Source organism: Pantherophis guttatus, chromosome 3 (assembly GCF_059756535.1).
Source record: "Pantherophis guttatus breed Tessera chromosome 3, ASM5975653v1, whole genome shotgun sequence".
Lineage (NCBI taxonomy): Eukaryota > Metazoa > Chordata > Lepidosauria > Squamata > Colubridae > Pantherophis > Pantherophis guttatus.
In genome coordinates, this window is record NC_142065.1 from 98,224,987 (window position 1) to 98,242,874 (window position 17,888).

At 41.6% G+C, this 17,888-nt stretch overlaps 1 protein-coding gene and 1 long non-coding RNA gene across 3 annotated transcripts in view; one reads left to right on the forward strand and one right to left on the reverse strand.

Moving 5' to 3' along the window:
• Window positions 1-5,068: 5,068 nt before the first annotated feature.
• Window positions 5,069-13,689, reverse strand: LOC117661091 (uncharacterized). The gene is made up of 3 exons (XR_015733184.1): window positions 13,166-13,689; window positions 12,941-13,053; window positions 5,069-5,174 (listed from the first exon to the last, which is right to left on the reverse strand). It is a non-coding gene; the product is annotated as an uncharacterized LOC117661091 (long non-coding RNA).
• Window positions 13,690-14,020: 331 nt separating this feature from the next.
• BRINP3 (BMP/retinoic acid inducible neural specific 3) overlaps window positions 14,021-17,888 on the forward strand; it is a 297,673-nt gene continuing 293,805 nt past the window's right edge. Inside the window, exon 1 of one of the 2 annotated variants that reach the window (XM_034409600.3) lies at window positions 14,021-14,715. The gene's annotated coding sequence lies outside the window, so the exon portion shown is untranslated. Of the gene's footprint in view, window positions 14,716-16,533; window positions 17,236-17,888 lie in introns of those variants that run through there. The other variant, XM_034409601.3, reaches the window with a different exon arrangement.

The following is a 17,888-nucleotide window of genomic DNA, read 5'->3' on the forward strand; positions in this document are numbered from 1 at the left end:
AGGGGTAGAACATATGCTAAAAAAACACAACTCAATTCCCAGTAGTCTCTTCAATGAAAAGATTCCTAAGAAAGTTTGAGAGCTCCTAACATTGCTTCTGGTCAAAATAAATCAACATGAAACCGAAATAAAGTACCATATTTTTCGGAGTATAAGACGCACTAGAGTATAAGTATAAGATGCAGCTTAGTTTTGGGGGAGGAAAATAGGGGAAAAAAAATCTGCCTACCAGGTATTCATCTGGCTAGCTTCCTTAGTGGATAAAAAACCAGCTTCTAAAGCACAACTGATCTTTGGAGAGAGAAGCAATGAGAAAAGCCGGCAAATCACGGAGATCGCTTCACTTGCTAGCACCCCGTTAGGGCTGGAAAAAACCTTCAAAAAAGCTACATTTGGAGTATAAGACGCACCCAAATTTTCAGCCACTTTTAGGAGGGAAAAAAGTGTGTCTTATACTCCGAAAAATACGGTACAAGTTATGGGCTTCCAACAGCAATCTTTTCAGTACTTAATCCCCCCTCCCCCCAAATGATATATTAAATTTTAAGTTGGGCTTTGAAATTTTGAAACCTGCTCTATAAAAAAGATGGCTTGACACAAAATACCCCTGGAGTATTATATTGGATAAAAAAACAACAACAATGGGGTCCGGTCTGCTGTAATAGTGAACCATTTTTATCCAAATATTGCAATGCATTTTGGTAATCTACCTCAACACAAACAAACAAAACAACAACAACAAGCACACAAAGACACAAAACCTATCTTGGTTTTTTTTTTACTTTTTTACTTTATCTTGGTTTAAAGGTATTTTGCTGATCATCAATATATATAGGGGGAGACTTTCTTGAGTTGTACTTTAGTAGTAGCAGTCAGTTTGTGGACTACTCCAAAAATAATTTCACTTTGTACAAGCATGTATGTCAACTTGTTTGGAATTCTGTGGAATCCTGTCATTTCCATAGCTTCTGAATAATGTAATCAGAAATCTGTACAATACCTACCATGGTCCAAGAGGCCATTTACATTAAGACTAAACAGCGCACTTTCAACAGAGAGGGAGGGATACATCATCTACATCCTGTTTACAACACCTACAACACCAACAGTCCTTTCAGCAGTTCCAAGAAAGTTCCACACCCATTTCCACTACAGGTAGTCCTTGACTTACAGCAGTTCATTGAGTGATCGGTCAAAGTTACAACAGCTCTGAAAAAAGTGACCTATGACCATTTTTCACACATATGACCATTGCAGCATGGTCAGATGATCAAAATCCAGAAGCTTGGCCAGTGGCTCATATTTATGATGGTTGCTGTGTCCCAGGATCATATGAACAGCTTTTGTGACTTACTGATAAGCAAAGTCAATGGGGAAGTCAGATTCACTTAACCACCGTGCGACTACCATAACAAATGCAATGATTCACTTAACAACTGTGGCAAAAAAAGTTGTAAAATGAGGCAAACTCGCTTAACAAATGTTCCACTTAGCAACATAATTGTTGGGCTCAATTGTGGTCGTAACCGAGGACTATCTGTGACCCTGAGGGCACAGATAAACCTCCAAGTGGCCTCCATGACTCTCAGAAAGAGTGCTAACAACCAGATGACTGCAAGGAATATCAATCCTTCCATCATTCAGGGAGAACTGAAGAAGCTTCTTGGGTGAGAAGCAAAACATCTTCAAGGAAAAACAAAGTCCAATTGCCTTTTGAAAAAGCACCTTTGGGAAAAGAGCTACCATAATGTACAAATCTGAGAAACTTCAGTTTATCTATAGCCTCCTGAAGCTACTGGCAAAATTTCAGGAAGTGTAAGTGCTGCAGTTAGTATCAGCAGCTGAAATTATGTTGAGATATAAGCTCTAAGCAACACACATTAACTGCCTAATTAGGAGCCTATTATGCTTCATATATTACTCCAACGTGTTCACAACTCTTGTTTTCGTATGGCATTGTCCTCAATGGACCTGGCAAATGATGAATGTTTGAATAACAACTTACAGTAATTGTGCACTTGACAATGGTATATGTCAAGCAGCTTGTTCCACGGATTATGCTATATTAGTGGAGTTTTGTTCATAGCTTGTATCTCTGTGTTTGTTCCTGTTCTAGTAGCAAACCTATCTTAAAACTCCACAGTAGATTTCCAGTATTGCTATTTTTACAAAGAAGAAAGGAAGGAAGAATTCAAACACAAAATTACTTCCATCCTGAATGATTAAAAGCAGTCTCAAATTATGTAAGAATGTTTTTTTTTTCTTAACTGGTTTCTCTTTCCTGTTTATTATTCTTACATATTAATTTCCACTATCCTCTAAACATTAAAAAAAAAAAAAACCCACCAAAACAAAAATCCACTATAAAAAGACTAAAAGACTAAGTCTTCTAATATGGTTCATTTGCTTGGGTTTAAGTAAGATGTTGGCTACAGCCATGGTGACTCAATGTTTAGAATGCAGTACAGCAGGCTATTGCTGAGTGCCCTGAAGTTTGGCAGTTCCAAACTCACCGGCTCAAGCTTGACTCAGTCTTCCATCCTTCCGAGGTCGGTAAAATGATGACCCAGGTTGTTGGAGACAATATGCTGACTCTGTAAACCACTTAGAGAGGGTTGTAAAGTACTGTGAAGTGGTATAATTCTAAGTGCTATTGCTATTTCTAGGGGAAATCAAGAGGTGAAATAAAAAACAAAAAAGGATTAACCCAAAATATTTGGAAATGCATTCCATTAGAGCAGCAGTCTCCAACTTTTCTGGCTCCATGGACTGGCAGCAGTGGTGGCGGTGGCAGTAGCACCGGTAGGGGATAGTTTTGTGTGTGCAACTTAGGTCCTGTGCATGCACAAATAAAGCTTTGCATGCTTGTGTGACCTGGTTCCCAACAGACTGTGGGCTGGTACTGGTCCACGGTCTGGGATTGCCCGATCCGGTAGCGATGGTGGCGGGTGGTTTGGAGAACCAGTAGCAAAAATCCCTTTCCACCCCCATGCCCAGCTGAGCCGTGCAATCATCAGAGGTTTTTTATTTTATTTTTAAAAGCATTTTTTCTACAACCTCTTCGGCCAAAAAAATGCTTTTAAAAGTAGAAACAAAGCCTCTGCCAATCAGGCAAGTCAGCTGGGATCATGAGAGGCTTAAAAAAAAAAAAAGCCTCTGCCGATCAGGTAAGTCAGCTGGGATGGTCACAGGCTTTAAAAAAAAAGAAAAGCCTCTGCCGATCAGGCAAGTCAGCTGGGATCATCAGAGGCTTTTAAAAGCATTTTTTACAACCTCTTCAGCCAGAGGTTGTAGAAAAAATGGTTTTAAAAGTAAAAAAAAAAAAAAAAGTTGGCCACGCCCACTCAGTCATATTATCCCTCCTCCCACCAAGCCACACCCACAGAACTGGTAGTAACAAATTTTACATTTCACCACTGTTGGGGACCCCTGTGTCACTGAGTTTTTGTATTTACCAGATGAGCTCATATATTTGGACTTTCAGACTTTCCGTAGCTTGCCAAGTTTGTTATCAGTAAGCTAACTACGCATGTCCGCATTCCTTTCTTTCTACTTCACTTTTCTTTGTTCTCTTGCCAAGAAGTCTGGCTGCAGAGAGGTGGCTGGCAGGAACGTTGCCAAAATGTAATTATTTAGATTAGTAAGATGTTTTATTTTCTTTATAACAAATAAATGAGTTTTTCTTAGAAAATATCTTCGGGGTTTATTTTCTTACAAAAGTATGCTTCAAGGGAAAAGTCACGATCTACATCTCTAAGTCAAGGTGCAATTACCCAAAAGCAGAATGGGATTAATCAGCGCCCTGACACCCTGCTTCAGTAGATTAGAAAAAAAATAATTTATTTAGTGGTGATACAATGTAATAAAGCTGAAAGCATGTCTGACAAAGCCAAAGTATTGGTCATATTTTCCCTTCATCATTTTGCAGCCCAGTCCTAGTAGCCCTAATTTCACAAATGTCTTACTGGATTTTTGTAAACCTAATTAATATAATAATTAATATAATAGCAATAGCATTTCCACTTCACAGTGCTTTACAGCCCTCTTTAAGCAGTTTAGTGTCAGCATATTGCCCTCAACAATCTGGGTCCTCATTTTACCACCTCGGAAGGATGGAAGGTTGAGTCAATCTTAAACCGGTGAGATTCGAACTGCTAAACAGTTGGCAGCCAGCAGTCAGAAGAAGTAGCCTGCAGTACTGCATTCTAACCACTGTGCCATCATGGTTAATGTTGGTGATGACAAATTACCAACAAGTACTGAACTGAAGAACAGGTATGAATTAGGCATGGAGAAAGAGCTGGATGGTCAGCGTCCTCATCTTGGTGAAGCCTGGTAACTTTGTATACGTGATAAAAGTTAAACTATGGGTAGGCAACTTTTTAACAGGGCTGCATTTAGCATTTTTAGGAAAACTGAGATCCATATCATAAGCAGAGCAATGGTGCACAGAGGGTAAGCATTTTTCTCCCCTCATTTTGAGATGGTTTAATGTGGTGAGAATAAGTTCCACCAGTTTTGAGGGAAAGCTACAGAGGTACAAAGACAGGGTGTGGGATCACATAATTTAACTGTTAAAAGTAGTCATTTAAGAAGATAAAATATCATTTAAAATATAGCAGTTGACTAAAAAAACTAAGTTCGACCTTGAAAACTAGGTATCAAAAGTATATTCCCAGTGTTTACATTCAACTCCTTGGCAGCAAAGATTTATGCTCGAATCTTTCCAAACATTTTCTTTAAAAAAAACTGGTCAGCAAAACCTTCTTCTTTAGGATGGTCAAAATGCTGTCATACATTAAAATGCCTAGGTTATATAGTACTTTACCTCCTGCAGTGAAAATATTCCTTTCAGCTGCATATGCCAATTTAATAAATGTGAGCAATAAATCCTAAAAAAAACCACGGAGATGTGCAACAAACAAACAAATACAGTCCCAAGATGAGAAGCAGAAGTTAATATGGAATCTTTCAAAAATTAAATATTGCATGGCTTATGACACAAACTCTGGGAATGAAAAAATAAAACATTCTTCTCCCCATTTCCCAAATAGAAGTAAATAACAGATACGGGATTCAGCCATTTTATTCCCCTTGTTGTAAAATCTTGGTCATAATTTCAGTTTAAGATCCATGTAGGACTTCTTCTGTGGGTCTGCTCTTCTCAGGAGTCTCTAAAAAAGAAGCACAATTTTTGCTGATTAAACATGCCATTGATGGGATTTTTTTTCCAATGAAGAATGGTAGCCCAATGAAGACTGATAGCACAACATTATGCTGAGGAAGAACTCATTAAAGTTTGTATGTAGTCAGTCACTTTGAAAAAGGGAAAGTATTTGTTGGCACAAAATGCTAACAGCCTGTGTGAATCCTCTGTAAGGCTGTAGAGGTTAAAAGTACATCATGGCTTCAATGAACATTGATTTTATGTGGATTTGGAAATGTGGGGGGAGGGGAGAGACTGAGTCACACTGAATCTCATAATTTGGACTAACAGCTGAATCCAAAATAATGTTTAGAAATCTGTGACATTGAATGTACCTGGTAAACCCAAGTGGTTGTTGGTTTTCTTACAACTTTGAACATTTCAGGAGGGTTGAATGTTTTTGTTGGGGTGAATGGTAAAAAGATGTTGGGAAGGGATAAAAATCCCCAAAGTTGAATGCTTAGATCTATATACTCAGTTTATCTATGGGAATGATAAAGAATCCAATTAAAGTTCTAAAATAGAAGAACTGTTCGTTTGCAAAGGATTCTGCCCCTTCCGAAACAGACTCACTCACTCACTCCCACTCTCTCTCTCCCTCTCTCCCTCCCCCCCCTCTCTCTCTTACATGTCAACTATTACTTTTCTTTGTTATAGAATCCCTAGTGATCTAACCCTTTATTGTAAATACAACTACTGTATATCAAACACCTTCAGTATTTGGGATGTCATTATTCTCAAAAACTCAAAAGTAGTCCTGAACTTATGACCACAATTTGGACAAGGACTGCCATTGTAAATTGGTGCAGTCATAAGTGAGATGACACATGACCACACCAATGTGTAACTATAACCCCAGCATTTCCAATTGCAGTTGTTAACCATGGGCTGTGAAACGAGTCCTCATCGTAATCTAGCAATTCTGGACTTGGTCTGTTTGAACACCTGGCTTTAGTAAGGTAAGGGATTGTCTCCACCTCCTCCACTTCCCTACCTCCCCCCCCACCCATCTATGCTCTTTTGATTGCCCTGCACCCTGCCTTGCAGAGTAGCAAGCAGCCCCAGAACCATAGCTCTGCTAAACCCTGGGAAGCCTCACCCACCCAAGCCTACCCAGGAAGCACCAGCAAGCACTTGATCACTCAGCTGCCTTCTCCTCTCAGCCCCATGTGGCTCCCAAGCAGCCAATCTGCAAACATTTCCTCCTTCCCATCCCGTCCCAGCAAGCATTTATTCACTCTTCATTCCATCTGAACAAGTATTCATTCATTCACCGTCCTTCCCCCCCAGGTTCGTGCCAACCTTTTGCATTTTGTTGTCTCATTTTCAGACACGGCTTCTGTGGCAAACATTACCTACATGTTCCCTGAGCCTTCAGAAAACATTCCTGTCTTTGTAAAACTCAAGGTATTCCTGACTACTGCTCCCACATTCTGACTTGGAGGACTCTTTATCAGTGTGTATGAGAGTTCATGACTGGGATAGACATGGCAACAGTTCAGCCATTGGGGACTGGCTGGAATAGGACATGGTAACAAGGTCAGCTAATGTATAGGCATAGCAACTAAGTCAGTCAATGACGGCTGTTTGGGAGCTGAAACAGCTTGGAGCCTGGGCGTGGCTTAGGTTAACTGATATGTATAAATATAAGTTGTGTGCTCCTATTATTGTCCTTCCTTCTGTTAACTGTGCTTCTGTGATTATGCTTCTGATTCTGAGAACTGCTCTTGGTATTGTATATATGGTATGTCTCATGTGTTATTATGTATATAAAAAGTTTCTTATTTAATGAATCCTGAATGAATGCTGATTCAGTTACCTGTGTGTGCTTTCTGGATTTGATTACAGCAACAAACTCTGGCACTCTTGAAGAGTTAAACAATCAGGAATTGTGACTGATCCCAAACCATCAGTGAACCTGTATAGGATCGCATACCAATTTTGCATTAAGCAAATTGGTATGATTCTTTGGTGACATTAGAAAGAGCACATGAGCACAATTGGAACATTGTTAAATCTTCCCTTGAACAGTCCTCTCCCCTAATCCTGCATTCACTTGCATTCCTATATAACAGAAATTCTGAGTATAAGATTTGTTTCGCTGAGTTTAGTTTTATTCAAATATTATATATGGCAGAACGTAGAAGATGAGTTTTTAAGCTAGAGACTTTCTTGTTCCTATCCAGATAACTTTTCTATTATTCCTCACTTGGATTCGGCTGCTAAATTGCTTGGTTTTTCTGCAGTGGGCTAATGTATTTATTGTCCTGAAATAATTTAAATAATGTTTGGAAAATGTGTATACATAGGACGGTGGGATCCAAACTACTCATAAAAATGAATTCTCTCCATTAATTTGGATACATTTTAACTGTTACCTTCAAGAAAGTGTTTTCATGCAATGTGAAATCCATCATTAAGAACAATGTTACATTATTTAAAAAGCCATTCCTACTGGTCATTATTTCATCAATTATTTAACATTAATTTATCAATGAGCAGATTGCAAAGAGATCACCTTGAGAGTTTATTGTATACAGGCAAAATTAAGTGCAAAGATAAAAAGAAGAAAAGCTGAAGTATCTGAAAAAGAACACCCAAACATGTCTATACAGATACAGACCTCCAGGGCATGCAAAAATCATGATAACAAATTGCCAAGATGAACATACCTAGACTTTATATTATTCTATTCATATAAGTTTTGACTTCCCCATCTTGGCTGTTTAATTTTAATTTATATTTTTTGCAAAAATTCTTTCTTTTTTGTTGGTAGATATGGATGGAGTACGTTTAGAAAGCCAATGGTCCAAAGTAAAGCTAACAGCTTGTGCAAACCTAAAGCAGAACGCTCATAATAGTCAAATCAGAAATTGCTTCCCATAAACATACAATTAAAATTGATGTTGACTATGAATTTAACTCAAGTTTACTCTATTTTTTTAATCTTTAACTTTGTTATTAGATTATTTATGACACTGGCTAATGAACAGTTGGAGTAAAAATATAACTTTGGAAAATTAAAGAAATTCCTTTCCTTTTTACTCCTTTACTGAGCTCATGTTATAATACCACACTATTCTACAACTCCCACCTATTCATCCCATACTGCTCTATATTATTGGCTGCTGATGTTGGAACAATGACATGAGATAACTTAGGATAGACAGCACATAATACACTTACAGTTGCCTTTTTTTGTAAACAGCTGCTTATTTGCATAATACATAGAGTGACCTTGAAGAAGAAACTAAAAACTGGGGAAACAAGCAGTTAATATTTTCTCATTTAGTAATTCGCCTGAAATCTTACTTTCATTCAATTTTCCTTCATTTTCCTAAAAGAAAGGAGGTCTCCAAGATGACAAATATTTTGAATAATATTAAAAATGACAATTGATCATAAAAAAACTAAATACTTCATTTAACTGCACAAAGATAGCTGCATGACACCATATTTTTTTTTTTTTTGCATCAGTACATACAATCTCATTTCTTTCTTTTCAAATTAATTCTTTTTTCAGTTACATTTTTCATTGCATCATTGAGATTTACCTTTCAGGACAGTTTTTTTCTGTAAAAATGTGTGTGCATAAAACTGTAATTTAGGAGACCTGAAGACTGGGGGCCATATCACATGCTACTTGAATTGGCATTGGGTTTACTGCTCATAAGTGATTCACTGTTCTGTGGTATATATCCATCCATCCATCCATCCATCCACATTTTATAATATGCAGAGCATATATGTTACATGCAGTTTTACATATTACAAAAATCTCAAAATATATTTTTGGATGCTTCAATTGTGATTCATTAGAGGCATTACCAATTCAATTCTGCCATTTTGGGATTGCTAAAATCAATTAAAATATGTGGATTTAAATATAAGGCTAGGTGGCTCAGTGGTTAAGACACCGAGTTTGTTGATCAGAAAGTTCGGTGGTTTGAATCCCTAGTATAGGTCTCCTGCGTGAGGGGATTGGACTAGATGACCTCCAAGGTCCCTTCCAACTTTTTTACTGTTAAATGTTGCTACTTTCTCTACAGTACAGAATCCTGGAACTCTTCCAACTTCTTCTGGATCATCAAGAATTACTCAAATGATGATCCTAGTTAGCAAGAAAAGATAGCTATTTCCTTTTGAAATGACAGAAGTAAGAACTGCATTTATGTTCACTATTGGAAATAAACAGACAAGTTAGGTCAGTGGAATTATTTGGAACAGCCTGTCATGATGCTTTGAACCCCCAATCTTATCCTTTCTGTAATTACTTGAAACTGATCCTTGCTTGCATCGTGACTATACTTTTTATGTCACCTATTTGCTGCACTACTTTAGCCCTTGACTTATGCCTAATGTCTTCCTAAGAATGGGCATATTTTTGAACTTAACCAGAACTTAACCAGAATTATAAAACTACACCAATATATTTCCCTAGTTGTTCATACATCAGTTAGATATGTACCAAAAAAACCCCATATATCACATTATATGTACAGTGATATTTACATTATGACTGTACAAAGCTTCTGACACCCATCTCCAGCATCTGAAGTCTATAGCTTTGTGTGTGTGTGTGTGTGTGTGTGTGTGTGTGTGTGTGAGAGAGAGAGAGAGAGAGAGAGAGAGAGAGAGAGAGAGAGAGAGAGAGAGAGAGAGAGAGAGAGAGAGAGAGAGAGGGAATAAAACTTGTAATAACATCTAATTTCAGAAACAAGGTTTGGAGGCTGAGATTAGTTTACTAATATATGTTTGTGTTTATGTACAGTATGTATATATGTACATATGCATATGCATATATACCCCTAACATTCTCCTGCATGAATATAATTTGCTGATTTTTATCTATTTACAAAACACAGTATTCGTATATGATAAACGATCAGTATCTATAGCTAGATACTGATTTGTTGCTGTATTTATCTAGTGGCATTTGATATTTGACATATAGATCTCTACTAGTAGAAAGAATGAGATTACAGGTGATCCTTAAGAATCATTTGTTCAGCTCCATTTGAATTTATAATGAGGTTAAACAGGTAACACTTATGACTGATCCTTGTACTTATATTGGTCACAACATCTTTGTAGTATAATAATAATAATAATAATAATAATAATAATAATAATAATAATAATAATAATAATAATAATAATAATAATAATTTTATTTCTATACCGCTCTTCTCCCGAAGGACTCAGGGTGGTGTACAGCCTATTAAATGCACAAAGACAATTAAAATAATTTAAAATTATTAAATAATTTCGGCTCAATATTAAAACCCCCCCAAATTTAAAACATCCAATTTAAAATCATTACATTGATAGCCCGGCCTGGCGGAACAGCAGGGTCTTAAGGGGATAGCGAAATACCCTGAGGTAATATAACAAATATACCTATTTGTGACCTTCTTTGCTAGCTTCCTACAAGCAAAGTCAATGGGAAACTCAGTCAGAAGTTGCAAATGGCAATCACATGATATCATGATTTACCAGTGTGCCACTTAGCTGCAGAAATTTTGGTCCCAATTACCACTATTGAGGGTTGCTAACATCAAAAAAACAAGGTCAAGGTACAAAAATATCTTGATATAATTGAACATTGTGCCTTTTCCAACAAAATGAAGTTTGGTGATGAGAAATGTATGGTTCTACACCTAGGAAGAAAACATGTACTGGTATAAGTTAGATGCAGCTCACTCAGTAGTACTACTTGTAAAAAGGATTTAAGTATCATGGTAGATCCCAGATTTAGCATCGGTAGCAGTGTGTTTATGGCTGCTAAAAGAGCAGATGCAAACTTAGGCTGCATTAACAGAGATAATATGAACACCATGGGAAGTGATAACTACCATGGTGCACTAGTCCAATTAGACTGCACCTGGAACACTCTATCCAGTTTTGCTCATCACAATACAAGAAGGATGTTGAGAAACTGGAAAGAGTGCAGATAAGAGGAACAGAGATAATGAGGAATTTGGGGGACTAAATCTATGAAGAACAGTTTAAAGAGCCAGTGTAGAGAATAACAAAGATAACTTTGACAGAAATATGCAGGAACAATTACCTAAGCAAGAGAGGTTGAAACATTCTTTAAGTCCAAAACAGTGAGATAACATTCAGAACCATCTTAGCTAGACATCTCCCATATTCTCTGGATTGTAAGAGGAGGAGTGCATACTTGCAAGATTATTATTGGAGACAGTCTCAATAAAAAATTGTTTGAACCTTTTGTGCAGTTGATTTCCTGCTCTGGTCTACTGGATATGTTTACACTAAAGAAGAAATGGTTAAGGCTAATGATACCAATCTTCTAATACAGGTGGCACAGAAAAAAAGGGGTGTGGATAAATCAAGAACAAATGGTTGGAAGAAAGAGAAATCCATATCTGAAGTAAGGAAGAATTTCCTGTCTTTGTGAGTTACTAACCGGTGGATCGGTCTGCTTCTCTGCTTCTCGGAGTAGTGTTCCATTATTGGAGGTTTTCAACAATGGTTGGATGGCTATTTCTCGGCATGGTCTGCCCTAGCTGGACTACAAAACCTCTAAGGCTTCCAGCCCTATGATAACTCTTACATTACCAGAATAATGGCTTTAATGTGCTATAGATCATTAGCTTTGCTTGTTTTATCTTAAACTGCGGTTCCAAATACATCCATGCGAGCATTGCATACAACTTGCGGACTTCTGAGTAGCTCTCTATTGTGAAGGAATACTGTGTGCTGAAAAGTGGAAAGCTCCTGTCTTGGAAGCTGAATCATAAACAGGCTCTGTATGTGAATCCCCTGGTAATGTCTAAGAAGCAGGCAGACTTTGGATGAAAAGAATAAGAATCTGCAGAGTCATTTCTTCCTTTCTTCTTGCGCTGAAAATTATACATTCTCAAACTGCAGCAAGCCGAAAGCCAGCGAATAGGCAAGATAGATGGATTAGAGTACAAGGCACAGTTCAAATAGTGTGAAGTGTGCAGTGGGCCCCTGCAGGAGGTATGAAAATACACTGCCGGGGGGGGGGGAGCCGGAAGAACACAAATCAATGCAGAAACGATAACTAGGGAGATAAAATAAAATAGGTCCATGATTAAGGCCTCTCTCTATACTATCAAGGCTCTTTCTCAATACTGTTAACTACATGCTGCGATTCTTTCCATAAACAATCCTGTAAAAATCTGGACACATCCAAGCTTTAAAAAAAAAAAGCATAAATAAATAAAACAGGGCAGGAGTGTGGAGATGACAGCGTCTAAAGCTTTGTGATGCCCATCTGATTAAAATGAGATCTGTAGCTTCTTAGCGTCTGAAGGAGGGGGAAAAAAATCACTGCTCAAGAAGACCGCACCGCCTTCCCCATCCTCAATCGCCTCTATAGGAAAGCTCCCCCCCCAAAAAAAAATGTTATTTCTGAATCCTGGGGGTGGTGGTGGTGATGGAAATAAGCGGGGGTTTCATTTCCGAGTCAACCGAAATTGCAATCGGGGGAGGGGGGAATCAAAGCCAAGACAGCCCCCCTTCGTTCTTTGACACGAGATAAGGCGGGGCGGCAGTGAGAGGCGCCGTGACACGGGGAGCGAGAAGGGCAAGCTGCTTGCCGTCCGCCCGCCACCTTCTCAGTTCTCCGCCACCTTTCCCCACGCATACAAGCTAGATGCCTTTATAATCATGTGGGGCGCGCGTACAGACGCCCGGGCGCGCACACGCGGTTAGTAAGCGGGGGTGGGAGCGGAATCTTACCGGAGAAGCGAGCGAGCGAGGGTCCGAAGAGATTCGCTTAGTAAAGACTCGCGTTGGTGGGAGTAGCAGGGACTCCGCTGCGCGTTCTTGGGAGCCGAGACGTCACGCGAGCACTGGGAAACAAGCGGGAGAGAGCGAGGGAGAGGGAGAGGCGGCAGATGAGGTCCCTCAACTCTCTCCCATTCCCGCCGATTCTGGAGCCGCCTTCCCTTTCCCTCCGCTTGCCTTCAGCTTTGCTGAACCCAAGGCTTTCCGCCGGCGACGGGAGAAGCGTTTCCCTTTCCCTCCTCCGCTCTCCCAGCAGCAAATTCCTTCACAGCGCCCTGTCTTTGGAAACTTCCGAGTAAAATAAGTCAGAAAAAGCGAGGCTCGATTTGTGTCTGTTTTGTGTGTGTGTGTGTGTGTGTGTGTGTGGTGAGAGAGAGAGAGAGAGAGAGAGAGAGAGAGAGAGATGGAGAGAGAGAGAGAGAGAGACTCCCTCCCTGTGTGTATACGGGTGTGTGTGTGTGTGTGAGAGAGAGAGAGAGAGAGAGAGAGAGAGATTGGGACTCCCTCCCTGTGTGTATAGGGGTGTGTGTGTGTGTGTGAGAGAGAGAGAGAGAGAGACTCCCTCCCTGTGTGTATAGGGGGGGGGTGTGTGAGAGAGAGAGAGAGAGATTGGGACTCCCTCCCTGTGTGTATAGGGGTGTGTGTGTGAGAGAGTGAGAGAGAGAGAGAGAGACTCCCTCCCTGTGTGTATAGGGGTGTGTGCCTCGTGTCTAAGCGGTACAAGGTTGTCGTGTGTGTGTGTGTGGTGTCTAAACAGAACAAGGTTCCTTCAGTCCCTGGAGACCCTGGAGTTTCAAGCGCACGTTCTGATCCTCGAGGCTCATTCGGCTGCGCGCAAAGCAAACGGGTGGGTGGGCTGGGGAGCCTATAGATCTTCTTTTGCAACCTGTAAAGGAGGATCGTTGTGGGGGTGGGGGACTGAAAGGAGTTGTCCAAAGGCGAGTGTGAGAGAGGTTCACCCTCTGTCTACGCATCCCCCCCCTCCGTTTTTCCCGAATCTTATTGGATCCTCCCCCCAGTTCCCAGCTTCCTAAAGCACCTCCGCCGCTATATCTATATCAGGATGAGTCCAGCCTCCTCGCCTAGTTTTCTCCGCCTGCCACCTTGTCTCTGGGACCAAAGTCCACCCCACCGGCTCTTTTGGGTGTTAAGTTTTCTTTCTTTCTCTCTGTCTCTCTCTCTCTTTTTCCTTTTTCCGGAATGGTCCAAGCTTTCGACTTCGCCAGTTTCCTCAAGTGAATCTTTAGATCGTCCACCTGCTTTGCCTTAAGAGGGATCGTCCAAGCAAATCTGCGAGATCGGGTTCCCTGCCTTTTTTTCCCCCCCTCCTTTTCCTGGCAGCGACTCGATCCCCTTTATATTACTTGCTGTTGTTATTATTATTATTCTTCCTATTCCTATTGCTCGTACGATTTCCTTCCCCGCTTTCGGAAGGCTTCGCGGGCTCTCCTCTTTCGTCGCTGGAGCGCGCACGCGCCTGAGCGCGCGCACCCGGGGCAAAGACACATATGTAAAAAGCGCGGTTTGTCAAAGCTGGGGCTCTCGGCCGTTGAGGAATCGCTGGAGGGTGGCGGTTACCGTCCCGCCGGGGCCCCCACAGCGCTTTAGCCTACTACGGCTCTTAGATCTCACCTTTCGGAAAGCTCCTTGGGAACTATCATGGGATATTCGCTCGCCTCGTGGAATCTTTTTATTCCGGGACATCTCGCCTCTTGAAATTCCGCCCGGTGAGTACCTTAGCCTCGTCCTGACATAGCAGCTTTCCAGCTATTTTGGGTGTTAGAACGGGGGGTGGGTTGATAGAACAGCTTGTCCCACCTTCAACCTGGTTCCCTGCGCACGTTAGGCTACCATTCCCATAATCCCCAGCCAGATTTGGAGACCAAGGAAGAACATTTGAACATATGAACATATTGAACATATGTTTGAACATTTGCTCGCCCGTTTGGCCAGCACTCCCCCTTTCAGAGAAAGGGCGATCAAGCAAAGCAAAAATAAAAATAAAAAAATCCCTATTTGGAGAGATATTTTTTTGGCGGGGGGAACTTGGGGGGATATTTGCAAACCCCCAATATCCCCCCCTTACATAAAATATCTGTGTTTGCACTGAAGAACATTTCCATCCGTTAACCTTTTCCTCGCCCATCCATATTCGATTGGCAGCATTTGGTTTTAAAATGTGAGCGCGCGGGGATGCGGTGGAGAGAGAATCAACTTTGTTCGGTAACTTAGATTTCTCAAAGCTTCTAGGTTCCGCCTCTTTCTCCCACCACAACACATACACAGGTTATAAACCGCCACACGGCAATGGTAAGCTCGGGCTGTTGAATGCTTCTTGACATCCGAGGAGCTCCCGCAACGTGCTTTTAGTTTGGCGCGCTGATGTGGCTCCTGTTGGGCGTCGGGCGAAATTTCGGGGTTGAAAGGCCTGGCAAGGGGTGGGGTGGGGGAATCTCAAAGGTGTGGTACCTCTTGTCTTTGAGGCGACGTCGCCCTAAGTCAATCCTCTGATCTGAAATGGGCAGAAGACGTTCTGTCTGGTGGACACCCTTAAAGTCCTAGAAGGAAGCCGAAAGAGGGAGCAAAGGGACACTTTCTCTTTTCCGTTGTCCCAAAGCTTCGCGGGGGTTTAGAACAGCCTTCCCATCCCAACCTGGTCCCCTACACACGTTAGACTACCTTTCCCATAATCCCCAGACAGATTTTGAGACCACAAGCAATGCTGAATAGGAGTATTTGTTCCTAAGGAGGTCTTGAAGGTCTTGAAGGTGATGGCAGAGAGCTTACTTGATAGAAGTATAAACATCTAAGGGTGTGCAGGCACATGTAGTTTTAGCGTTGTAGTTGCCAATTAAAAGGGTCTTTTTAAGACCAGTAACAGATTTGGAAAATCACTAGAGGTACTATCTGACAAAGAGCTGCTGTAAATGGTCAGTCTTCCCGATGCATGGCTTTGCTGGGTCCACATTTTGCTTTAGATGACCACCTGAAAGTTGGCATGTGGCAAGCTGGTGGCCTGAAGGGCAATTTCATTTCTGCTAGTAGACCACTCCCTGGGGTCTTAATAAAACCTCCAACCTTCTCCCAGATCATACTAACCTACTCGTAAGGCTATTGCTTAAAAAAAATATCAGCAAAGCACTCTCAAGAGCATTCTGGAAACGCCAGGGAGTTGAGAGTTACTGGGAGTTCTTGACTTTAAGGGGAAAATTGCCCGAGGTCATTGCCAGTGGCAAGTGACATGGGTTCCCCTTCCAGGAGTCTTGCCCCTAAATCTGAAATTCATGATTATACAGGAAGGTGAAAAGCCTGGTGAGAATGAGTGTCTCCTTTCATCTTATGGGTTTGTGCCCCAATATGGTAAAGGAGGGGCAGGTAGGTTTTTCTTTCCTGGCACATGCATACCCACTCTGGCTTTTCAAAAAGAAACTGATTTACTTGATAGAAGGCCCTTTTACTCCTTGGGAAGTGCCCACCTCACCATTCTCATGACCACTCTTGAGGTAGTAGATTCCTTTGCAGCTGAATTCAATGCTCAGCCCAGCACACTCTTCTAAAATATGTGTGGGGGTGGGTGATCAGGATTAAAAGCCTACCTCTGATGAACAGATAGGTGGATCCTGCATTACTAGAAGCAATACTGAATCTGAAGGAGCTTCTCCCTGGACTTAACTAAGACGTCCTTGTTTCATTCATCTCCAATGGGTTGAGCTGGGATTTCCATCACTGGCTTCTGCAAAGCTCCCTTTCAGTTGGATTACCCTTATCTGGTAGTCAAGGGTGGGGCGTATTTGATTTTTCTAATGCCCCCACTAGTATTTCTGAGAGACCCACCTGGTAGGAATTGCTCCGGATTAACTAAACCCGGTGTAAAACCGTCTACTTTCCTTCTCCTCCTTTTCTGGCACCAGCTGGAAGTGAGGGAAGGCAAGTCACCTTGCTCCGGCCGACGCTGTATGCTGCGTCCCCCATCAACGAAGCGCCTCTCCGTCTCCTTGCCATCCCTGTTAGCTTTGGCCTTCCCTCTCCACCCCCTCAAACAGAACTTGTGTAATTAACCAAATCCCAGTCGGGGTTAGTCAATTCCGAGGAGTAGGCTGCAGCTAGCGCAAGCAGCTGCAGCCCCCCCCCCTCCCATCCACCCCCCTCCTCTCTCTTTCAACTCCTCTGGATCTGGGAGAAAGAGAAACTTTGCGAACGAGCAGATGCACGCCAGAGGAATGACGGAACGCAGGCGAGCCAGCTAGGTAAGCGAGTCTGCACGATTCTCAGCGTCTTGTGAAAACTGCGAGAAAGGGGAGCGCTGATTTTAGGCTTGGCGGTGGGGAAGGTGGGCTCTGATCGACGGGCAGAACCGGAGGGACAGCGAGCGTGAGACAAACGGGTGTGAAAGGGATGAAGGGCAGGCGTCGAACTGGAATGCAAAAAAAAAAAAAAAAAGGGCGGATGGAGGAAGCCCCGCCGTGCTTAATCGGCTGAACTAGAGGCGGGAAAAAAAAATCATCTGTGCCTCGCTTGCGAAGAAATCAATGCGATTAATGGTGCATTAGTAGGCATTTGCAGGCAGCGGGCGAACGAGCGCCAGGCAAGTAAGCAGCATGCTCCTCCGGCAAAAATAATAATAATAAAAAAAATCCCGATCAGCGTTAAAAGTCTTATTTTTAGCTTGATACTATTCACTGGGAGTTTGTTGGAGTGGTGGTGGTGGGGAGCTGATGGGATACATGCCAGGCCAATCAGAAAAAAAGGTGGCTGGAAGAAAAAGACCAGGATGGAATAAAATTTCCAAAGATTATTCAGCAGTTTGGCAGTTTTGATTTGGATGATTAAGTATGAAAAGAGGCAAAGGAGCATGAGATGAAATTAACCCATCCAGCAAGTCTGTACAGTATAGTGGCTT